The 7500-nt window shown below is 44.0% G+C and overlaps 1 protein-coding gene across 6 annotated transcripts in view; it reads left to right on the top strand.

The window, feature by feature from the left end:
- The window catches only part of LOC123520474 (beta-1,4-N-acetylgalactosaminyltransferase bre-4-like), a 65861-nt gene that overhangs the window by 14643 nt on the left and 43718 nt on the right, over window positions 1–7500 (top strand). Inside the window, exon 2 of one of the 6 annotated variants that reach the window (XM_045282730.1) lies at window positions 1904–1957. The exons of the other annotated variants lie outside the window; for them this stretch is intronic. The gene's annotated coding sequence lies outside the window, so the exon portion shown is untranslated. The remainder of the gene's footprint in view (window positions 1–1903; window positions 1958–7500) is intronic. 6 annotated transcript variants of the gene reach the window in all.

Here is a 7500-nt window from a genome sequence, read left to right on the forward strand (position 1 = left end):
GGTATAAAAAAATAGCACCTCACGAAACTTCCTTAACCTAACGTAACTTAACCTGATCTTGTACACGGGGACACCAGCAAACTTGTTCTAATTATTGTCAACGTTTCGAGTTCCTGCTTGTAAATAACCTCACGAAATAGTTCAGTGATAACCGCCTGCTGCAACTCTCAATGGGCAGGACACACTCATGGAAATTTTGATTGAAAAATGTTGGTTATGGGAAGTTGAAATGTTGAAAGAGAGAAGTAGAAGAAAAAAAAGGTTGGTTATGAGAGAGAGAGAGAGAGAGAGAGAGAGAGAGAGAGAGAGAGAGAGAGAGAGAGAGAGAGAGAGAGAGAGAGAGAGGATCAGTTACGTCTTCCACCCACATAACTATTTAGCAGACTGAGACACAAAAGGAAGCAGTTTGGTGACCGTGGGGGGAACATTGCGTGGTAGTGAAGGTTAGCGAGGTGAGGGACGCAATGAACCGTGGCTGCCTGCCTGCCTGCCTGCCTGCCTGCCTGCTTGCCTGTCTGCTTGCCTACTTGCCTTGTCTCGCTCCTGCAATGCTGAAGTTGTATCGGCGACAATTGATGGGCTGTGTGAAGCTCTAGAGTAACCATGTGACCTTCTACCGGAGGGAGAGAGAGAGAGAGAGAGAGAGAGAGAGAGAGAGAGAGAGAGAGAGAGAGAGAGAGAGAGAGAGAAAACAGTAACTTTAACAATAGTGACAACCCATATTCGTTACTCTAGTACCATTACAACAACAACAACAACAACAACAACAACAACAACAACAACAACAAACAAAAACAACAGTAATATTAGCAACAGAAGCAGTAAGAACGACAATGATATTCCTTATACTCTAGCACCTCCATTACAACAACAACAACAAAAACAACAACACCACCAGCAGCAATATGTATACCACCACCACCACCACCACCACCACCACCACGAACATAATTAATGCTACATACTTTGTCTTTGTCACATAACTGTATAAACCTAAGACACTGAAGGCCGAAAACACACACACACACACACACACACACACACACACACACACACACACACACACACACACACACACACACACACACACACACACACACACACACACACACAGCCTCAGAGTTAATAAGGTTTACGGAGAAGCAACCTTGAAGTGTAGAAAGGAAGAAAGAAAGGAAGGAAGGAAGGAAGGAAGGAAGGAAGGAAGGAAGGAAGGAAGGAAGGAGAGGAGAGGAGGAGGAGAGGGGAAGCTTAATAATGATGTTTTAGTTCATATTACGTATCCTCCTCCTCCTCCTCCTCCTCCTCCTCCTCCTCCTCCTCCTCCTCCTCCTCCTCCTCCTCCTCCTCCTCCTCCTCCTCCTCCTCGACTTTTCTTCAATTTCTGTTTATTCTTCCTCTATTTTTATATTCCTCAATTTTCTTTTTTTTTCTTTTCCTTTGTGATTCTTTCCTTCTATCTTAATCCCTTCTTTCCTTCCTTCCTTTCTTTCTTTCTGTTCAGTCATTCCCAGTCCTTTCTTTCTTTTCCTATTTACTTTATTTTCTTTCCTATTTTCCTTCCTTCCTTCCTTCTTTCCAAGTCCTTTCTTCATTTCTTTCTTTCTTTTCTTATTTTCTTTACTTCCTTTCTTCCTTTCGTTCTTAACATGGAAGGAGGAGGAGGAGGAGGAGGAGGAGGAGGAGGATGTTCTCTTGACTGAATAATGTGAAATGTGCATGCTCACCCAATCCTCCTCCTCCTCCTCCTCCTCCTCCTCCTGCACTTTCTCACATTTTTTCTGGTTTTGTGATATTCTCATTATTAAACTGATAAGAAATCCGTGAATTGCTTGCCGTCTTGTGGAGTTAATTGCAACAACCTTTCCCTCTCCCCTCACCCTGTCCCGCCCCGCCTCGCCAGCCCTTGACCGCTTCGAGCCTCGGATGGCCATATGACGTGCTTCGCTGGGATACGGTAGGCAGTTTTCCAGACTGAATGGAACCTTAGAACTCTCTCTCTCTCTCTCTCTCTCTCTCTCTCTCTCTCTCTCTCTCTCTCTCTCTCTCTCTCTCTCTCTCTCTAACTTTTTTTTCTACCTCTAGCCTAAATTTACACATGTTTAATTGACCTTATGAGTGTTACTGATGGTGTGACGGTTTCTCTCTCTCTCTCTCTCTCTCTCTCTCTCTCTCTCTCTCTCTCTCTCTCTCTCTCTCTCTCTCTCTCTCTCTCTCTCTCTCTCTCTCTCTCTCTCTCTCTAACTTATTAACATTGCACGTGTTTCATTCGCCTTCTGAGTGTTAATGATACCTATAACGCATTATTTTGAGTTAAGAACGTGCGATTCCACCTAACATAAAAATAATAAATAAATAAGATCAATAAAAATGAATAAATAATAGAGAGAGAAAAAAAAGAAGAAACTGCAGCCATCACATGATTTCCACTACACGATCAATTTATTACAATCAATTTCGAGATTATGCCTTAAACTTCCTCCACCACACTTTAACCTCTTCAGTACTGGGAGGCATTTTTAACCCCTTCAGTACCAGGACGCGTTTTTATATTCATTGTGTTTACTATTTGGCGATTGCACACAGCTTAAGAAACTCGTGTGGTGATTGAAATAGTGAAGACTCTGGCCATTAATCTTCTGACCTCCATAGACACGAGCTAATGTGTATAAAATCGTCTAATCATATCCAAAACTTGTAGTGAAAGGATTAATAAGCACGAGTTTGGGTGTGATTAGACGATTTTATTTACTAGGAAGAGTCTATGGAGGTCATAAGATTGATGGCCGGAGTCTTCACTATTTTAATCCCCAACATAAGTTCGTGAAGCTGTATAAAATCACCAAATAGTAAGCAGAACGAATATGAAAACGTGTCATGGTATGGAACGGGTTAATAAGCTCGAGGAGGAACACGCCAGGAGAGTTAAATATTACTGGTAAAAAGCAAGGAGAAGCCATAACAGTTCAAGGGGTAACGACGTATATGGCTACAGTGTTCCTTAGCGCGCCTTGCTTACGTAAGAACATTGTATAAGGAAGTGTTCGTGATCGTGCTTTGAATTGAGCAGCTTGGAGGCGTCGTATGGTGTGCTGTGGTATGTGGTGTGTGTTGTGTGGTATATATGTGGTGTGTGGTGTGGTGTGGTATGTGGTGTGGTGTGTGGTGTGGTGTGGTGTGGTGTGGTGTGGTGTGATATGTGGTGTGGTGTGGTATGTGGTGTGGTGTGTGGTGTGGTATGGTGTGGTGTGGTGTGGTGTGGTGTGATGTGGTGTGTGGTATGTGGTGTGCGGTGTGTGGTGGGGTGGTGGTGTGGTGTGGTGTGTGGTGTGGTGTGGTGCGTCGTGTGCCGAGTGGGGGGAACCGGTTCACCTGCCGCATGGCTAATGGTGTGGTGTACCTGCTGCAGAATGGATATCCCGCAAGGTTATAATTTGATGCCTTTGTTACTCACTTAATTTGAGGTCCGTATTTCAACACCCTCTGCTCTTCACCACACGGCTGTTTTCAAATCCACAAAGATAGTTAGCCGAGTTTTTCCAAGAGTGTGTATCATCTTAACTCCTTCAGTACTGGGACACATATCTACCTTGAGTTTTGGGGAAGTGATTAGACGATTTTATTTACATTAGGAAGGATCTATGGAGGTCAGAAAATTAATGGCCAGAGTCTTCCCTATTTTAATCCCACATCAGTGTTTGAAGCTATATAAAACCACCAGATATCAAGCAGAATAAATATGAAAACGCGTCATGGTTCTGAAAGGGTTAATAATGTAGAAATGGTGTTAATCTGTCATTACAATCATAAAGAAAACACCTTTAAAAACCCACGTCACTTCAACCAATCAGTCTTGAAAATAATAGTGTAGGTGCAGCATGATATGTTTCAGAATATGGTCCTTGGTCGCCTGTTAACCCTTTCAGTACCATGACATGCTTTCATTTTATTTTGCTTACTATTTGGTGATTTTATACAGTGAAAACAGTGAAAACTCTGGCCATTAATCTTCTGACCTCCATAGACCCTTCTTAATACAAATAAAATCGTCTAATCATACCTAAAACTCATAGTAAAAAATGCGTCCCAGTGCTGAAGGGGTTAAAACCTGTTAAAGCATAGTGAAGATCGACCATAGAGAGGTGTTTGAGAATGCAGTAGCAGTGTGGATTGGGTATTGTTACTGTTTTAAGGGCCTTGAGTGGGTCGCAGGTGGAGAGGTCGCGCGGTGGAGGATGTGGCGAGGTAGGAGTAAACTTAAGTAAACACTAAACACATTGACAAACAGGTGGACCGTGACACGCCTATAGGAACGAGTGTTAAGCTGAGGCACGTTTCCCCCTTCTGTACACCTCCCCACTGATGGCCGTACAGACCTGTTGTGTGATGCACGAACACACTACACCCACCACCACCACCACCACCACCACCGACATGTGTGCTGCTTAGGCTATTGTGTGTGTGTGTGTGTGTGTGTGTGTGTGTGTGTGTGTGTGTGTGTGTGTGTGTGTTGCTGTTATTCATACTGATCGTATTTTTTTTTTTTTTTTTTTTTAGTGGTTCGTGTCAATCTTGTAAATGTCCACTCCTAATTCCACTACCACTTTATTTCCACTATCTAATACTACGTGTGTGTGTGTGTGTGTGTGTGTGTGTGTGTGTGTGTGTGTGTGTGTGTGTGTGTGTGTGTGTGTCTGTTACGGTTGTCTTGTGGCAGAGAGAGAGAGAGAGAGAGAGAGAGAGAGAGAGAGAGAGAGAGAGAGAGAGAGAAAGAAAGAGAAAGAGAGATAGAGAATATATATAGAAGATAAATTTTCTCTTTTATAGCCTACATACTTGCTTAAGAAAAAACGATATATATATGCAGGTTAGCTTAGGTTAGGTTAGCATCTGGAAATAGGAACACAAAAATATGTAGTTGATCATATGAAAATAAACCAACATTGTAAGAGTTAAGATAATGTCAGCCTCACTTGGTAGACAGGAAGGAAAGCACACAGACTATAGGAGACACAAACACACAGACTAGTAAACAGGAAACGGAATTAATATCAGGTGTCTTCCTGTGCTGTTCAAATCATAGTGCCGCTGACTTAGTCCTTATGTGTCAGTGCAAAATGGTAGTAGTGGTGGTATGATGGTGGTGGTGGTGGTGGTGGTGGTGGTTTACTTGTCAGGTCCATCGCCTCGTATCTTTAACCCCCTTCAGTACCATGCCACGTTTCTATATTCATTCTGCTTAATATTTGGCGATTATATACAGCTTTAGAAACTTACGTGGGGATTAGAATAGTAAAGACTCTGGCCATTAATCTTTTGACCTCCATAAATAAAAATCGTCTAATCTCACCCAAAAGTCAAGATAAAAAAACGCGTCTCAGTACTGAAAGGGTTAATTGGTTCACTGGCGGTTCATAGTGAGTGCTTCATAGTGTTCAGTTCAGTACGTGTTTTCTTCAAGATTTGTTATGCATGTTTATTTAGTCACAGCTTGCCTTCATGAGACGTGTGTGTGTGTGTGTGTGTGTGTGTGTGTGTGTGTGTGTGTGTGTGTGTGATTCATCCAAAGGCTTGAGGATCACGTGTGGACTCGTGACCGTCAGCGCTCTCTCTCTCTCTCTCTCTCTCTCTCTCTCTCTCTCTCTCTCTCTCTCTCTCTCTCTCTCTCTCTCTCTCTCTCTCTCGTCAGGAAGGCCTCAGACACGCTCCTCCTCCCTCCTCCAGTGACTCACAACATTGCACTTGCACTTGGACCAGACATTTTAAGGGTGTACAGGTGTGATAGCCCTGCAACACACACACACACACACACACACACACACACACACACACACACACACACACACACACACACACACACACACACACACACACACACACACACACACACACACACACACACACACACACACACACACACACACACACACACACACAGACAGACAGGCAGGGAGATAGACAGACAGATAGAACAGATAGAGAGAGAGGGAAGGTAGGGAAACAGTAATTTCTCAGGTGTTGTTCAGATTAATTAATGCAGATTGTTGTGGTGTTAGTGGACAGGTAGGTGAGTTATATTATGCATCTCGACTTCATGTACTCTCTCTCTCTCCCATTCTCTCTCATTCTCTCTCATTCTCTTTCTCTCTCTCACATGGATACAAAGGAAATTAACTTGAACAATCTAAGAGTTTTTTGTGAAAATTTGGAAGGTTTTCACTGAAGAGGGAGAGCGAGGGAGACAGCGGACAGAGAGGATGGGAGTGAGGAGGCCAGGGAAGCTGTGAGGAAAGAGGAAGGATTGTGAGAGGAATAAAAAGATGGAAGAAGAAAACGTGATGTGTGTTGAGCAGATGGAAAAAGGAAGGAGGGACGGGAAGAAGGGTGAAGATAGAGGGTTGAAGAAAAGCGGGAAAATAGAGCGAGGGACGGGAAGAAGGGTGAAGAAGAGCGGGAAGATAGAGAAGCGAAGAACAGGGAGATAAAGAGGTGAAGAAGAGCGGGAAGATAGAGGGAAGATAGCGGGAAAATAGAGCGACAGACGGGAAGACGTGTGGAGAAGAATGGGAAGATAGACAGGCAAAGAATGGGAAGATAGAGGCGTAGAAGAACGGGAAGATAGCGGGAAGATAGAGGGAGGGACGGGAAGACTGGTAAGAAGAGCGGGAAGGTCTGTAAGAGAATGAGAGGAGGTAAAAAAAGACGGGAGGATGCTGTATGAATGGACGGGAGGGAGTGGAAAGACGGGAAGAGACTGGAAAAAATGGGAAGCAACTGAGGGGACGAGAGGGATGAGAGAGACGAGAAGAATACTGTAAGGGGACGAGAAGTGGCTGTGAAGGAGGAGGAGGAGGAGGAGGAGGAGGAGGAGGAGGAGGAGGTTGAGAGGAACGGGAGGAGATAAGAAAGGCAGTGAGGGGAAAGGGTGAAAGGAAAGGGAACATGAGAGAGAGAGAGAGAGAGAGAGAGAGAGAGAGAGAGAGAGAGAGAGAGCATAAGGTGCATTAAATTCTAAAAATGTTTGTCTTCTTGCCGTCTCTTTCTCTCTAGTTTCGATTTCTCCTTCCTCTTCCTCCTCCCTCCTCCCTTCCTCTCCCTCCTCCCTTCCTCTTCCTCTTCCTCTTCCTCTTCCTTTTCCTTTTCCTCTTTGTTCCTCTTTCTTCCTTCCTATTTGGCTTTGTGTGTTCTTTCTTTTATTCCATCTTCCATTTCCTTTGTCTGTACTGAGAGAGAGAGAGAGAGAGAGAGAGACTTGATGTGTTCGTGTCTCTCTCTCTCTCTCTCTCTCTCTCTCTCTCTCTCTCTCTCTGTGTGTGTGTGTGTGTGTGTGTGTGTGTGTGTGTGTGTGTGTTCTCTTCTCTTCTCTTCTCTCTCTTCTCTTCTCTTCTCTCTCTTCTCTCTCTCTCTCTCTCTCTCTCTCTCTCTCTCTCTCTCTCTCTCTCTCTCTCTCTCTCTCTCTCTCTCTCATTGATTTGTCTCCTTCATTAGTGGACCAGCAGC

Source organism: Portunus trituberculatus, chromosome 47 (genome assembly GCF_017591435.1).
Source record: "Portunus trituberculatus isolate SZX2019 chromosome 47, ASM1759143v1, whole genome shotgun sequence".
Classification (NCBI taxonomy): domain Eukaryota; kingdom Metazoa; phylum Arthropoda; class Malacostraca; order Decapoda; family Portunidae; genus Portunus; species Portunus trituberculatus.